Here is a 17430-nt window from a genome sequence, read left to right as displayed (position 1 = left end):
CCCGCCACCTCGCCCGGCTAGTTTTTTGTATTTTTAGTAGAGACGGGGTTTCACCATGTTAGCCAGGATGGTCTCGATCTCCTGACCTCGTGATCCACCCGCCTCGGCCTCCCAAAGTACTGGGATTACAGGCTTGAGCCACCGCGCCCGGCCAACAATCCATTTTTTTTAAAAAAGACAAATGATTTGAAAAAAGGACTCACCACAGCAGATATACAAATGGCAGTAAGCATGGGAGAACATGCTTGACTTTAGGAGTCTTTAGGGAAATACAAATTGAAACCTCAATGAGTTAATGCCATACACTCACAAAAATGGTTAAATTTAAAAGGTTGACAACACCCAGCGCTGGTGGGAGTGGGAGCAACTGGAGCTCTACTCAAGCCACTGTCCCTTCAACCAGGGCCCTCCTTCGGTCATGATGAATTTCCGCTTTTCTTTTTTCCTCCTGCGCCATCTCCTACCCCAGTTAATCGTGCGTATCTGAAATCTGATTGTGGGCCCAGCTGCTGTTTTACCCCCATGAGAGTCCCTGTGACCACAAATAAATACCTGGATGGAGGGGGCTCCCCAACTCCAGAGACGACATGGCCACCTCAGCCTTGCCCAGACAGCCCCCAACACCTATGAGGCTTTGCATGTGTCCTTCCTAAACACATGGGCATACACATCTGACTTCCCCAACTCTCCTCCCCAGGCAACTTGGTAACCCGCCTCACCTTTACAGACACGCACAGGTGTCACCTCCTCCAGGGAGATCTCTTTGACTCGTCTCAGTGGGGCTAAGCGGCCCTCGTCTATCCTCCCCCGGAGTCCTGGGCTTCGCTTTCTCACACACCCAGCACCCCTCCAAAACAGTCATTCTGCAGTAGTGGGGGAAGGTGCCCTGGGACCCAATTCTTAACTCTGGCAGTGAACGAGGGTACATCCACTGGGATTCCCTTTGCCTGCTGAGGATCAGAGTTGGGGGAGGAGGTTATGAAACCGCTTCCTGCTCAGAGGCTGTGTTGAGAAGTGACAACACCTTGTACGGAATGTGGGCTGCCCTTCAGTAGACGTGATGCTCAGAACCACGGCCTCCAACTGTGGCTCCTGGGGGCAGGGCTGGGTCTGCTTAGCTGTGACCCCCGTGCCCTCCCTGAGGCTGGCCGCAGATCAGGCACCCAACAAATGTATGGGTGTGGTCCACCCAACCTCAGGGAAGGGGCTCAGCACCAGGAGGGTGGCGCCCACCCTGAGCTGGGGACTCATCGTCCAAAGTCACCTACTTATCTGTCTTTTTGTTTATGTCTGCTCTATCACCTTGTCTCTCTCTGTTACTGACATTTGGCATGGGGATGACCTTAGGGTTTTGTAAGTCACTGGACATATTTAACTAACTTTTTCCCTGCTGACCTGTATTGCTTCCAAAGCTGGCTTCTATCTACCCACCACCTCATTACTGTGTTCTGGGCACAGGAGGAAGCGCAGGACCCAGCGAGCCTGACTGGGGGGACCTCGGGTGGCAGCGTGGCAGGACAGACAGAGATGAACATTCACCAGGGCGCAGGTGGTCCACGTCACTCTTGCAGTGAAATCATGTTTCTCGCGTTTTAGATTTTACAGAGGAGGACACAGAACATAATCACTGTTTTTGTTCATTCTAAGTAAACATCTGACAATGCTCAATTCAATGGGTTCTGTCCCCCAACACAACAATGCTGCCTTAAATAAAAAATGCCTGAAAATATGTGCCTCTCCACCCACAATCCTGGCTGTGCAAGAAACACTTGACTTCCTCGACTCTTCTCTTTCAAGTCCTTCTTTCACCCTAGGTCACTTCTGTCCCCTGCCTCCATTCTTAGAAAGCGCTGGTCCTCCTGTCTGTCCCCCAGCCGACGCTCCATGCACGGCCTGTTGGGGTGTCCCTTCCCTCCTCCGCCCTGCCTGAAGCTCAAGTGTCACCTGTACAGCTGAACCCCAGGTCTGTTTCGGGGCACGGGGAAACAGTCTACATCCCTCAGGACTTAGGATGCTCAAATCTGGTAGGTGTCTCAGGTAGGTGGACAGACAGACATAAGGAGTCATTTTGCTTCTCCTTCCAGGTGGGGGTCGGGGACAACACTTCGAGGCTTCCTGAAGCCTCCTGCCCGGACTGGGGCAGATGTTTGTCCTGCCCTCTGTAGGACTGCTGGGGACAGCTCCAGGCAAGGTCTTCTCTGCTCTCAGATTCTCCTCATCCTGGCTGGGATTTCTGTCGCCCTCTCCCCATGCCTGGAGATTGGTGTTGGGTCTAGGGTCTCTCCTGGGAACCCAGAAATATCCAAGTTTCTTTTTTTTTTTTTTGAGACAGAGTCTGGCTCTGTCACCCGGGCTGGAGTGCAGTGGCCAGATCTCAGCTCACTGCAAACTCCGCCTCCCGGGTTTACGCCATTCTCCTGCCTCAGCCTCCCGAGTAGCTGGGACTACAGGCGCCCGCCACCTCGCCCGGCTAGTTTTTTGTATTTTTTTAGTAGAGACGGGGTTTCACCGTGTTCGCCAGGATGGTCTCCATCTCCTGACCTCGTGATCCGCCCGTCTCGGCCTCCCAAAGTGCTGGGATTACAGGCTTGAGCCACCGCGCCCAGCCAAAACATCCAAGTTTCTTCACTTCCTCTCTGATTCTTCAAGATCTTGCCCTGAGGATGCTGTTCTGGTCAGGCAGGAGGAAACCTTCCTCTGGGATAGCTCATCAGGCGTTGTCCCCAGTCTGCCGGTTTATAAAGAGGGCCGGGCTTTTAGAAGTCAAAAGCCAAGATTTTGATCCATTCGTCAAGGTCATGAAGGCAGAGAGCTCATTGGCTTGAACAAGGAGGGTGGAGGTAACAGGAAACGCAGAGCGGAGACCACTTGTTGGCTAGCATTCCAAATACTATTCTGCGTACAGCTATATTTACATATGATCATTTATGCCAACTCCACTGTAAACTCGAAGATGAACGTGTTTTTTTGCAGTCTAGTTAGGACCTAGTGCAGGCTGCCCCTAAATGCAGAAACAGCTGTTTGATGTGAATTCTGCCTCCTAGGCAGTAAAATCTCCCCAGTCAGCATTCACTGAGCCCTGAGCAAGCCCGGACACTGGGGACATACACAAAAGAGAATCCATTAAGTCCCTGCCCACATACAGCCCACAGTCTGGAAGGAGACAGATGATCATCATTAACAGAATAAAGTGCTGCCTGTTGCCAAAATTCCTACAAGTAGGAGAGCACCCTGAGCAGGGGTAGACATCTAAAATTGGCACATAAACTTAGCATCTTTGGAGGAAAGCAACTGCCTTGTGTGAGACCTCTCCGGGGCCTCACTCACGGCAGCTGAAATTGTCTCGGGGTGGGGAGGTCCCTGCAGCCAACGCTGTGACTTACCATTCTAAAAGGCTGGCCCTCATGCAGGCCATCTGCAGGAACTAAGGCATTCCCAAGCAGTGAGCCTGCTCTTGGCGGAGCATCTTGGAGAGCTACGAGGCAGCCCAGGCCTAGGCCCACCCTGCCCCAGGGCCCAGGTGGGGTCACTTTGGCAGCCTGGAGGGAGCTGGGTTCCAGGATTCTTGGAGGAGGCCTGGCTGGGGCACTTAACTCCCACGGTGCTCTGTAATGCACTCACCATTAGAGCTGCATGTGGCTACACCGCCCTCCAAGACAACCTTCCTAAGCTCTGCTTATGCCCGTAGCCTGCCCTCCTTCAGGCCTCCCCACCTCCCGCCTGCATTGCTGTCTTGCTTGGACCCTGGCCTTCCCCCTCCAACCCACCCTTTCCTCTGCCCAGAGGAGATTTTTCTAAAATGTCCATCTGATCATGCAACTCTCCGGCCCTTCACTGCCTCCCCAAGGAGATTTTAAGATAAATTCCTAACATCTCAGATTAGTACACAGCCCTTCCTCCCACACGCCCACCCCCAACCCCATCCTCTGCCCAGCTCCCTCCTATCTTTGCCCCTCCCTCTCCCTGCACATTCTTGCCTGCCAGCCCTCACCTGCAGGCGTTGGCACAAGCTGCACTTTGCCTCACTGGTTCCCGCTCATCTTTCTTGACCCAGTTCAAGATCCTTGCCATCCCGGAAGCCTTTCAGCTTCACCAGCTGGGCCAGCACCACTGTCATGAGGTCTCACAGCACTTGTTCCACCCTATTAGCCCCTGTCTCTCCCAACAAGGAGATGCCTTTATTTTTCACTGATCTCCATCTGGCGTGTGTGCACTCAAATGTGCATCCTGGGAGAAGCAGAGGAGGAGAGCTGGAGGGAGGGGGAAGGAAGGTTGTGCTGCTTGCACCTTCTCCGACTGGATGAAGCCCTTCTCTGGGGAGGGTACTGCTCATTTCCCCAGTGCACCCTCAACAGCAACCAGACAGCGGGCCCTGGAGGCAGACGGAGATGCACAGGAAGGCCCATAGGCTCTATTACGGTTTTTTTTCTGAAGAAGTCTTTATTTCATTTAATTATTTTTGAGATGGAGTCTTGCTCTGTTGCCCAGGCTGGAGTGCAGTGGCACGATCTAGACTCACTGCAACCTCCGCCTCCCGGGTTCAAGTGATTCTTCTGCCTCAGCCTCCTGAGTAGTTGGGACTACAGGTGCGGCGCCACCACGCCTGGCTAATTTTTGTGTTTTTAGTAGAGACAGGGTTTCACCATGTTGGCCAGGTTGGTCTCGAACTCCTGACCTCAGGTGATCCACCCACTTCAACTTCCCAAAGTGCTGGGATAACAGGTGTGAGCCACCATGCCAGGTCAAGAAGTCTTTATTTTGCACTTTTTTTTTTTTTTTACTTTTTATTTTGAAATAATGACAAATTCACAGAAAGTTGCAAGATAGTATAGAGAGATCCCATGTACCCTTCACCTAGTGTCCCCCAACGGTGATGCCTTGCATAACTACAGTAACACATAAAACCTAGGGATTTGGCGTTGCTGCAATATATGTGTATAGGTCTTTGTCATTTTATGAAATGTGTAGATCATAGAGTTCCTGGACCATACTGAAGGTTGGGCTGCAACCTCATGGCCCAATAACGAGATGCAGATGAACTGGGGAGAAAGAGAGTTTTTATTTCTGCAAGTGGGTACAGGGAGAAGGCCTGGAAATTATCGCCAGACCAACACAAAATTACAAAATTTTCCAGAACTTATATCCCTTCTTTTTTTTTTGAGATGGAGTTTCTCTCTTGTCATCCAGGCTGGAGTGCGGTGGCGCGATCTCAGTTTACTGCAACCTCTGCCTCCCAGGTTCAAGCGATTCTCCTGCCTCAGCCTCCTGAGTAGCTGGGACTACAGTCACCCGCCGCCACGCCTGGCTAATTTTTTGTATTTTTAGTAGAGATGGGGTTTCACCATGTTGGCCAGGCTGGTCTAGAACTCGTGACCTTGTGATCCACCCGTCTCGGCCTCCCAAAGTGCTGGGATTACAGGCTTGAGCCACCACGCCCAGCCATAATTTTGTACTTTTAGTACAGACAGGGTTTCACCATGTTGGCCAGGCTGGTCTTGAACTCTTGACCTCAGATGATCTACCCACCTCAGCCTCCCAAAATGCTGGGATTACAGGCATGAGCCACTGTGCCCAGCCTACCTTCTAAGCTATATGTCTATGTGTAAGTTCATTCATCTAAAGACATAAGTGACTAACTTCTTTTAATGTATAACGAAGGTCTGAGTCCTGAAGACCTTCCTCTGGGGCCTCAGTAAATTTACTTCCTCTAAATGGGTCCAGGTGCTGGGGTGTTTACCCTCATCTTGTCTCCTGCTAAATCACAGAGGTGTGGGGAATTCCTTCAGACTCTCAATAAGCTTGTTTGTGGAGGCCTGGGGAGTTTCTTCAGACCCACAATAAAATGTATTTAATCCTAAATGTTAAGAATTCCTTCATTATTTTGTCATGTGTTAAGGCCCAGGAAAGGCCTAAGCAAAACTCTTGGTGGGCTCTTTGTTACATTCCAGCCTTTGCATAAGGACACTGGCTTTTAATGTTTAACTTAACCACTCAGTGCTGAATCAGTTGTTACCGAGGCTTGCATTAGTGAGAACTGGCCTGCCACAATAGTAACCACTGCCACCATGGAAATACCACCTCCCAAGGCGACTGGTGCTACCCCTCAGTCATCCTCCCCTACCACCCTTCACCTGGCAACCACTCACCTGTTTTCCATTTCTAAGATTTTGTCATTTTAAGAATGTTATATGGGCTGGGCATGGTGGCTTATGCCTGCAACCCCAGCACTTTGGGAGGCTAAGTTGGGCAGATCGCCTGAGGTCAGGAGTTCTAGACAAGCCTGGCCAACATGGTGAAACCCCATCTCTACTAAAAATACAAAAATTAGCCAAGCGTGGTGGCACATGCCTGTAATCCCAGCTACTCGGGAGACTGAGGCAGGAGAATCGCTTGAACCTGGGAGGCAGAGGTTTCAGTGAGCCAAGATTGCAGCACTGCACTCCAGCCTGGGCGACAGAGCAACACTCTGTCTCAAAAAAAAAAAGAAAAAGCATGTTGTATGGCCAAGAGCAGTGGCTCATGCCTGTAATCCTAATACTTTGGGAAGCCAAGGCAGGAGAATCACTTGAGCCCAGGAGTTCAAGACCAGCCTGAGCAACATAGTGAGACCCTCACCTCTACAAAAAAGAAAAATTAAAAATTAGCCAAGTATGGTGGCATGCACCTATAGTCTCAGTTACTTGGGAAGCTGAGGTTGGAGGATGCCTTGAGCCCAAGAGTTCAAAGTTACAGTAAGCTATGATCACACCACTGCACTTCAGCCTGGGTAACAGGGCAAGACCCTGTCTCAAAAAGAAAGGAAAGTTGTATAATGGAATCATAGAGTATGTGTTTTCACTGAAAACCACACCTTTGAGAGCCATCCAAGCTCCAGGCTGTTGTATCTGTTAGTAGTTCATTCTTCAGCATTGCTGAGTAGTATTCCATGGTGTAGGTGAATGGATCACAGTTCAACCATTCACCTATTGGGAAACATGTACATTGATTACAGTTTTTGACTATTGCAAGTAAAACTACTTTGAACAATGGTGTACACATCTTTGTGTAAACACAAGTTTTCATTTCTCTAGATAAATACCCAGGAGTACAACTGCCAGATCATATCACAAGTATATGTTTAGTTTTCTACGAAATTGTCAAACTCTTTTTCCAGACTGGCTGCACCATTCTCCATTCCCACCAGCAAAGTATAGGAGATCCAGTTTCTCTGTATCCTCACCAGCATTGGGTGATTTGATGTTGTCACTGTTTTCCATTTTAGCTGTTCTAATAAGCATATAGTGATATCTCATCATGGTCTTAATTTGCATTTTCCTAATGGCTGATGATGCTGAACATCTTTTCATGTGCTTGTTTGCCATCTGTATCTCCTCTTCAGTGAAATGTCTCTTTATGGCTTCTGCCTAATTTCTAATTGGATTGCTTCTTTTTTTCACTGTTGAGTTTTTCTAGATTCTAGATAATAGTCCTTTGTAGAATATGTGGTTTGCAAGTATTTTCTCACAGTCCATAGCTTGTGTTTTCATCCATCTAAGAGGGTCTTTTGAAGAGCAAAATTTTTTAATTTTGATGAAATTCAATTGATCCATTTTTTTTTCTTTCAAGGATTGCACTTTTGATGTCATATTTAAGAACTCTTCACCAAGCCTTAGGTTCAAAAGATTTTTCCGTATATTGCCTTCTAAAAGGTTTCTAGTTTTATAACTTACATTTAATCTATGATCCATTTTGAGTCAGCTTTTGCAACAGATGTGAAGTTTAGAGCAAGGTTTATTTTTTTGCCTCTCAATACCCAATTGCTCCAGCACCGTTCATTGAAATGACTATCATCCTTCCATTGATAACCTTTGCACCTTTGTCAAAAATCAGTTGGCAACACTTCTGAGGGGCTATTTCCGGATTCTCTTTTTTGGGAGTGGTTCTCTATGTTGTTCCTCTAGCTATGTGTCTGTTCCTTTGCTGATCCCATGTAGAGCTAATTACTGTACCTATGTGAAAGCAGGTAGAGAGGTTTTTCCCCAATTTATTCTTCCTTTTTGAAGTTGCTCTAGCTATTGTATAATAAAGAATTTGATTGGCTTTTGTCCCTGATTCCTGGGAAGGAGACTAACTCCTCAGAATTTTCCAAGGACGGGGAATGTCTGTTATTCACAAGCGCCTTGGATCCCACCTGGGTTTATGAAGAGAGATGAAAGGATTCAGGATAGGGCTAGTCACCAGAAAGGCCAACCATGTGGTTAGAGGGTCCAGGCTTTGAGCCAGCTCAACCTCCACAGAAAGGAAGGGGCTGGAGAATGCATTCAATCAGATGATCCATGTTCAATCAGTCATGCCTTTGTGATGAAACTCCCAAAGAACGTCTGGACACAGAAGCTCGGTGGAGCCTCCAGATTGGTTAACACATCGGTGTACCAGGAGCATGATGCATCCTGATTCCACACGGAGAGGACACAGAAGCTCCACATCCAGGACCTCCCAGGCCTCTCCGCATGTGTCTCTTCATGTGGCTTTTCCTGATTTGTATCCCTTATTTTAAAAAACGGCAATCATAAATATAGTGCTTTCCTGAGTTCTGAGTGCCATTTTAGTGAATTCTTGAATCTGAGGAGGTCATGGGAAACCCCCAGGTTTGTAGCCAGTTGGTCAGAAGTGCAGGTGTTCCGGGAACCCCACTGTGGCTGGTGTCTGGAAGAAAGCAGTCTTGTTGAGGTCCATGCCCTTTAATTTGTGAGGTCTGTGCTAACTCTGGATAGCTTCTACCAGAATTGTCCTGCAGTATACCTCACTGGTGTCAGAATAGTTTGGGTTGGTTGAATGGAATAACTGTTCCAGGCCCTTTGCCTTTCCATATAAATTTTAGGATAATCCTGTCCGTATTTACAAAATTTCCAGCTGGGATTTTGATAGGAATTGCATTGTATATCAGTCTGGGCAGAACTGACGTCTTTTCAGGGTTGAATCTTCCAACCCATGAACACTACATATCTTCCATTTATTTAGATCTTCTTTGACTACTTTCATTAGAGTTCTCTATTAGATAATCAAGTCATTTACAGATAGGAATAGTTTTATTTCTACCTTTCTTCTCTGTATGCCTTTAATTTCCTTTTCTTGACTTACCGCCCTGGCTAAAGCCTCCAGTACTATGTTGAATAGCAGTGGTAAGAGTGGGCATCCTTGCCTTGTTCCCAATGTTAAGAGAAAGCACCAGTCTTTCACCAAGTATATTAGCTGTAGGTTCCTTGTAGATGTTCTTTGTCAACTTGAGGGAGTTCTCCTAAATTTCTAGTTTTCTGAAAGTTATCATCATAAACAAATGTTGAATTTTGCCAAGTGCTTTTTCTAGATCAGTTGATAGGATCATATGATTGAATATTAAACCAGCCTTGCTGGAATAAATCCCACTTGGTCATCATGTATAACCGTTGTATATACTGCTGAACCTATTTGCTAATATTTTCATTAAGAATTTTTGCATCCATATTCATGCCATATATTATCATCTAAACATTTAACATCAGTATTTTCTGAGTGAATCATTTGAGAATATCTTTTTTGTAAGTTAAGTCAATGAACACTGGATTACACACTCACGAGTTTATTTTTCCCACATAATAATAAGTCTGCAGAAAGGTAGCCTTGGGCAGATGCAACTGTGCAAGGGTGCCACCAAGGACAGAGGTTCCTTCCGTTTTCCAACTCAGTCTCTCTGATAACAGTTTGTGAGAGATTTGTCCTCACAGCTGCAGGACAGCTGCTGTGCCTCCTGCATTAATTAGGGAGAGGGGAGGGGCAAAAAGTAAAGAGTCAAAGCGACAGCCCCCCAAGGGTGTCCGTTGTACAGATATCCAGAAGCCCCATCCAATGAGTGCCTTTTGCTTTCATCCTGTTGGCCAGACCTGGGTCACACACCATGCTTAGCAACAAGGAGATTTGGGAAAGTGAGTATTAAAGCAGACACCGCACTCTGACCACCCTGCTGAGAGTGTAGAGGGAGGCAAAGTAGGTAATTGGTGCAGGCGCCCTGGATTACCTGCCTGACCACATGACAGCAAGGTCTTGTTGGCCACATCTGCGTGGAATTTCAGTTTCTGTTTGAGATCGCACTGGCACCAACCAGAATTCTGTGTCTCAAGGTAAATATAAGAGAACAGGACAGATTTCATAATGTCAAAGTTGGCGTCAAGTCAAGAGAAGGCCGAACAACTTCATAATGCCCCATTAAAAAGGCTTCACAATAGTTTGGGTAAAGTAGTTGGAGAATTGAGTCTTCTCCTGACAGCAAGTTCTACGGGCATGCCAGCTACAGCCTGTGCCTCTGCAAAGAGGATAATAAAGCAATATCCTTCATCACATTCAATTTATGTTGTTATTTTTATTTTATGGGTTTTACCGATTTTTTTCTAACTTTTCCTAATGGAAAATCTGAAAGTAAATAAATGGAAAAAATAACACAACAAACACTCATACACCCATGACCTCCATGCAACAGTTGTGACCACTTTGTCACACATATCTGTGGTGAAAAAGTATACATTTATTATCAATAGATATACAAACCATTTGAAAGTTCATTGCAGGTGACACTTCACTCCTAAAGATTTCAGTGTGGGCCAGGCATAGTGGCTCACGCCTGTCATCCCAGCACTTTGGGAGGCCCAGGCCGGTGGATCACCTGAGGTCAGGAGATCAAACCCCGCCTGGCCAACATGGCAAAACCCCATCTCTGTTAAAAAATACAAAAATTAGCCGGATAGGGTGGCGTGCGCCTGTAATCCCAGCTACACAGGAGGCTGAGGCGAGAATCGCTTGAACCTGGGTGGTGGAGGTTGCAGTGAGCCAAGATCGCACCACTGCACTCCAGCCTGGGCAACAAAGGGAGACTCCGTTTCAAAATAAATAAATAAATACATAAATAAAGATTTCAGTGTGCATCACCTAAGAGTTTCTACATAAACACACTGCCATTATCATGCCTTAGAAATTTAACAATAATATGTCTATTATCTAATATCTAATCCACATTAAATTTAATTTAACTTTACCAGTTGTCACACTGGTGTCTTAAAAACAGGATTCAGTTAAGGTTCACACATTGGATTTGTTGCTGGGATATTTTAGGCTGTTTTGAACAGCCCCCACCAGCTTCTGAGACGGTATGATACTACCTGTTTGAGGAAACCAGGTCAGTTTTCTTAAAGAATGTTCCATATTCTGCATGTTCTTTCCTTGGCCTTTGGTTTAACTTGCTCCCCTGGACTTATCACAAACTGGAAGTCAGCTCTGGATCCTTTCCAGCAGACACACTTCACACTGCATCACAACAGGAGGTGCCTAATGTCAGCTGGTCCCGTTGTTAATGAGACTCGGGTTGATCACTTGGCAGAGTTGGTGACAACCTGCTCCTTCCGTCGTCAAGGTTTATTTTCGTCTTGCAATTAGCAGATGAGCTGTGGGATGGTCATGTGGCACCATGCGAGTATCCTGACCCCCAGCATGCTCTAACCAGTGGCTTACCCATCTCTGGAGGATCGATTTCCAAATGAGTTATTTCACCAGGGTTTGCCAAGTGGTTATTTTCTAATTCTGTCAATCTTTCTAAAATGCAGCCTTGCTAAAAAGATAGTATAAATGCTTCATTCCTTCTCTTTATTTCCAGAATAAGGAATTGATAGAATAGTCATCGATGGGGGCAAACGAGATGGGTTTCCCCTCTTTCTTTCTCTCTCTTTCTTTTTAAACTTGCTATGGACTCATGGGTTTCTATTTATTCTATGTTTCCAAGCAATTCAGTCCTTATTCTTTTTGATGCTCATATTATCTCAAATCTGGCCAGCGGGAATCCCTTCTAGCTGGTTCCTTGTCCCTTTGGTATGTCCCTATTAGTCTTTGAAAGTGATTTAGTGAGGGTTCCCTAGAGAAACAGAACCCAAAGGAGGGGTGTGTGTGTGTGTGTGTGTGTGTGTGTGTGTGTGAGAGAGAGAGAGAGAGAGATACACGTACATATATACATATATATACACACATATGTGTTTTTTTTAAGGACTTGCTTCACACATTTGTGGAGGGAGGCAAGTCTGAAACCTGTAGGGCAGGCCAGCAGGCTGGACATGCAGGCAGGGTTTCTATGCTACAATCAGGCAGAATGGCTTCTACTCCAGGAAACCCCAGTTTTTGCTCTTGAGGCCTTCAACTGATAGGATGAGGCCCCCTCACACTATCAAGGGTAAACTCCTTTACTTAAAGCCAATGGATTATAGCTGTTACTCACATCTACAAAACACCTTCATGGCAACATCTAGACTCCTATTTGACAAAACGACTGGGCACCATAGTCTAAGGTGACACACGAAATTTTCCAACACAGAACGTTCCCTTTTTTCCTGACATACTTCAGGTTCATTGATATAGATTAAATCTTTGTGTCCCCTGACAAAATTCATATGTTGGAATCCTATCCCCCCATGGAGAGGATCTGTAGATGGAGTCTTTAGGAGGTGATTAGGTCATCGGATTAGTGCCCATACAAAACAGACCTCAGAGAGCTCCCTTCTGCCTTCTGCCATCTGTGAAGGCACAGAGAGAAAACGGCCATCTAGGAACAAGAAAGTGGGCCCTCACCAGACACCAAACCTGCTGGTGCCTCGATCTTGGACTTCCCAGCCTCCAGAACTGTAAGAAGTAAATATCTGCTGTTTATGAGTCACCCAGTCCAGGTAGTTTGCAGAAAGTTGACATTTAAAAAGCCATGTTAATATTTCCAATTCAGCTTTCATATTATAGAGTTTCTTCCCCTTTAACTTTTTTTAAATTTTATCTTCATATCTCTTTTCCCTCAAGCTGAAAAATCTTAGTTTCGGTTAGTATTTTTACTTATTTACTTTCACCTACAACATGCATCAAATAGTTTCAAAATGACAACACTGATATTACTTGGAGGACTAAAACTAGCAAGTGACGTTTAAGACTTGTTTTTCGCTTTTTGACCTTGGAATACGTCAGAATACTAAACCTGCTGAACAAAGACAAAAACAAAACAATAAAAGAAAGCCTTATGCCTGCTAGTGATATTATAAATTGTTCACTTTCAATTAAAACATTATCAGCCCTCATGTTAAATTCATGTTGTTCTTTTGTATTTTATTGGTGTTGTATAATTGTTTATACATGATTTCTAAATTTGCTTTGGTTTTATAGTATTGTAAGAGCTATCAGTGTAAGAAGTTTATGCTTAATTTTATATTTATATACCTTTAAAAGACATAATAAAACCATTTAGGCCATAGTTTCAAGTAAACATGTCACAGTGAAGTTTGTTGTAGTCTTCTTTCCTGAACAGCAAGAAAATGTACAAAGTTAGTTTTTAACAATTTATAAATTTAGTTTTTTAATATTTTTATAAACGAGTTCTTTATAATGAACCTGTATCATTCTCACAAATTAAAAATAATAATATTTTAACAAGCCATTTTTAAATATAATTTAAGCCCACACTTCCACATTTGGAATAAGTGGTAAGTTTTTCCTCTAAAAGATGACAAATACAACCACAGGCCCAGACTTGGCTTTTGTGAGTCAACTAGTAACTGCAAGTGACCTGAAGGTGAGCGGTATTTAAACGTATGATGAGGTTAAGATTTGATTTATTTTACATATATATCTTCTGTTGTGTGTGAGGTGTTTTTTTTTTTTTTTCAATTTTGAATAATACGTGTCCAAATTGAGAAAGAGCAGAAAACACAGACAAGCTGAGTAAAGAACAAATGTTCTGATTCAGGACTAATAATAAATCAGTGCCTCCCTAGAAAGAAAAGGCAGAGAGGAAGGAGCCCCGATGCCCCGACGCATTCCCAAGACAGAGTGAACTGTTTGCCCATGCTGCCCTGTGCCCCTCAAAACCCTGGTCCAGCCATGGCTGCTACAGCCATTCTGAGCCTGAAAGCCACATTAGGGGTGCTGAGCGCTGCTGCTCAGGCCACACACATAACCACAGCCTGCTCACTTCCATCTGGTTGACCCAGCACGGGGGATGCTTCAATCTAACATTTCGGTTCCTGCTGCCTACAAATATATCTCTGTCGACGCATATATCCTCAGACACATGCGTATTTTTTCTCTTTGTCCTTCACTCTGTTCTTTCCCTCTGGCCTCCGCACAGGACCTCGCGAAGCCAGACCATAAGATCTACAGGGGCTCTCAGACGCCACCGCATCCAACAGCTCGGTACGGAGACAAAAGCCAAGGTCCAGGGAGGGAACTAGCTGAGGGTCACACCTCCGATAACACCAACCTCCTGCCCCAGGCCCACATTCTGCACTTGGCCTTCCTCTGTCGTGTACTGTATTCCAGGCACATTCCTGACAAGCCCCCAGAATGCCTCTACCGCACAGTCCCATCAGAAAGAGGAGGGCAGGAGGACCTAAGGCAGACTGCAGGTAGGAAAGTGAGGATTTCAGCCCCTGTCCCTTGCCACCTCCCCTAAAGAGCCTGGGAAAGGCAGAGACTTGCTTTGCTAGCTTCTCCTGCAGCGGAGTGGACATTTGACACAGCTCTGGGAAATGAGACTTGAGTGAAAATCTTCCAGGATTGGGAAAGGTTTGTTTTTTCTTCCCTTTTTTTTTTTTTTCAGAGGCAGGGTCTTACCCTGTGACCCAGGCTGCAATGCAGTGGCACAATCATGGCTGATTGCAGCCTCAACCTCCCAGGCTTCAGCAATCCTCCTACCTCAGCCTCCTAAGTAGCTGAGACCACAGGTGCATGCCACCACACCCAGCTAATGTTTTTATTTTTTGTAGAGATGGGGGGAGGGGCTCACTAAGCTGTCCAGGCTGGTCTTGAACTCCTGGCCTCAAGTGATTCTCCCGCCTTGGCCTCCCAAAGTGCTGGGATTACAAGTATGAGCCACCACACCTGGCCTGCTTTGCTTGATTAAAGGGAAATATGCAGCTGGTACCTTCTCTTCCCCCTCCCTGCTGCCTTGAACACAAATACAATGTCTGGAGCTGCAGCAGGTCTTTTGCAATCAGGAGGCAACGAGCAAGAGCAAAGGCCTGCAGACAAGGCCACACGGACATCAGGGCTTGACGGACCAGTGTAGCCAGTTCCCTGACTGGGCGCTCCTGTTCCATGACTAGGCCTCTAGCAAAAGGATTTTCTGTTTCTTGTAGCAAAAACACTCTTCACGGATGCTTACACCCACCACTCACAAACAAATCCACTTAACAGGTAATTACTGAACGCTGATGTGAACCTGGCTCTAAGGATACAGACGTGAATGCATTGGGGCTAGGAGTAAATGTGTGTTCGTCAGACAATTCTGTAAAATAAATATTCTTGTCTCGGGCAACCGATGCATGAGCAGGCCAGCACCAGACATGAGTTATGATGGCGCTCAGCCCGAATGGTAAGACGTGTCTGCAGACCTCTTCCCTCAGGCTCCTTTCTTCTTTAAATGAGAAGCTCAAAGAAAAACAGCTGGTTGGCAAGGGACACTGAAGTGGAAGGTGAGAAGTGGAGGCACCCTGGAGTGAGAGAACACAGTGCTGGGGGACAGAGATGGACAGAGAGAGAGAGACTGGGAGAGAGAGACAGACAGAGAGAGAGAGAGAGAGAAAAGGAGAGAGTATGGGAGTGAGCAGCACACACAGGCAGGAGTGCAGCAGGTCCCAGGGCCCCTACCCCTGCCCGATAGCCCCCATGAAACCGTAACAGGCAAGAAGAGACCCAGAGGTGCTCAGACCCAGAGTGGAGCCACTGGGGACCCACAGTGACCCCCTCCTCGGTCTGTGAGGATGTGGGCCACTCACTGTTCCCTGAAACAAACCAAGTCCCTCTGGTTGCAAACAACAGAAACTGAGGGCGACTCCAGCAGCAAGGGAACAGTCTGCCATGGGTGCAGATGGAATCGAGGGGCCTCCTGGCCCCGTACTCACCTAATTGCCCCCCAACTGCAGTGCCTCATCCCCCAGAGCACCCTCCGAGCAGACACACTTGGAGGGGCAAAGGCTTCTGGGTGCAAGGGACCCCCCACCCCCAGCCCCTGAGCCCTACTAAGACAACTTCTTTTATTCCCTACGTGTAGCCGGTGACTTACGCTGACTTTTCTGGAAACTGGGACTTTAAATAGGATTTTTTAAAAAGGAAATAAATCTCTGTTCTGCTTCTTAAAAATACCCTTTTCCCCTTTTTACTTTCAGAAGAAGGAACCAGAGAAGACTAGAAACAGGATGGAATGGGAAGGTGGAGGGAGAGGCGAAGGGGAAGTCGCGATGCTGACTGCAAGGCCCCCTCGTCCTCAGGCGTCCAGCTTGCAGGGACTGCCCCTGCCTTGGGAGAGTCCTCACAGGCCACACCTGCCACTGGGCCAGGCCACAGCAGACACTCATGACAGACGATAAGAATGACAGCTGCCCGCGCTTGAGCAGGCACTCTAGGTGACTGTTGTGCTCAGTGCTTTTCAAGCATAATCTGCCCTAACCTTCACACCAGCCCTGTGGAGTAGGTGAATCCCACCCCATCTTACAGAGGTGGACACTGGGGTTTGGAGTGGTTGAGTGACTCGCTGTCAGACAAGCTGAAATCTGACTGCAATGCCTGTGTTTGGATCCCATGCCAGAGGTTGCAAGCTGACCCCAGGCCGATTCAGCCCGTACACAGGTTTCGCTTGATTCACACACGTGAGGCCTCCTCACTGTTTTAAATTTTATTCGTTGTCAACATTTAGCAATCAGAAGAGTTAACATTAAACCTCACATTTCTGAATTCTCTAGAAAAATTAGGACATCAGGCCTCACTGGGCCTCTGTTTCCTCCTGGGAATAACTGGCTGAGCTGGGTAGCAGCCGACGCCTTTACATCAGACTCTTCTGCCTCGTTTGCCCCAGTCCTCACCACTCCCTATTGTACCTCCAACACCAAAGACAAGAATCAAAGGCCACTTTTCACCCTCTTCCTGGTCCACTCCACTCACTCATGGTATCCACGTAGCCCTGTGAACAGTGACTCTGCACTGAGCGATGCGGCTTCATGGATGGATGGATGGATGGATGGATGGATGGATGGATGGATGAGGGGAGGGAGAGACGGAAGGATGGGAAGGGCTGGGGAGATTTCAGCTGCCTGCTCAGGAAGTACCTAGAGACAATGCCTAGCATTCTACAGCCAGCTCGCCAACCCCTAACTATGCTGCAGGACTGCAGGACGTCTGTCTTGACAAGTTGGTCTGCTCATCCTCTTCCCTGAAACCCAGGCCCTGAGAGTCCCAAGCATCATGGAGGCCTCACCGTTCACGCAGCGATCCCTGTCAGACGCCGCCTAGGGCACAGCAGACCCGCCACTGATGCAGAAGAAATACGATGAGGCGGGCAAGTGCCTGCCAGTGCCCAGTGCAAGGTGGGAAGTCAGGGAATTGTGGGCATCCGAGAGGCCATGT

General features: G+C 46.9%; 1 long non-coding RNA gene across 1 annotated transcript; it reads left to right on the top strand.

Annotated features, from left to right (window-relative positions):
* Positions 1–1786: 1786 nt before the first annotated feature.
* LOC135966507 (uncharacterized) lies at positions 1787–17150 on the top strand. The gene is made up of 3 exons (XR_010579832.2): positions 1787–2024; positions 14159–14223; positions 16197–17150. It is a non-coding gene; the product is annotated as an uncharacterized lncRNA (long non-coding RNA).
* Positions 17151–17430: the final 280 nt, after the last annotated feature.

The sequence above is a fragment of the Macaca fascicularis genome, chromosome 12, assembly GCF_037993035.2.
Source record: "Macaca fascicularis isolate 582-1 chromosome 12, T2T-MFA8v1.1".
NCBI classification, from domain to species: Eukaryota; Metazoa; Chordata; class Mammalia; order Primates; family Cercopithecidae; genus Macaca; species Macaca fascicularis.
This window is presented reverse-complemented; position numbering and strand designations above follow the sequence as displayed.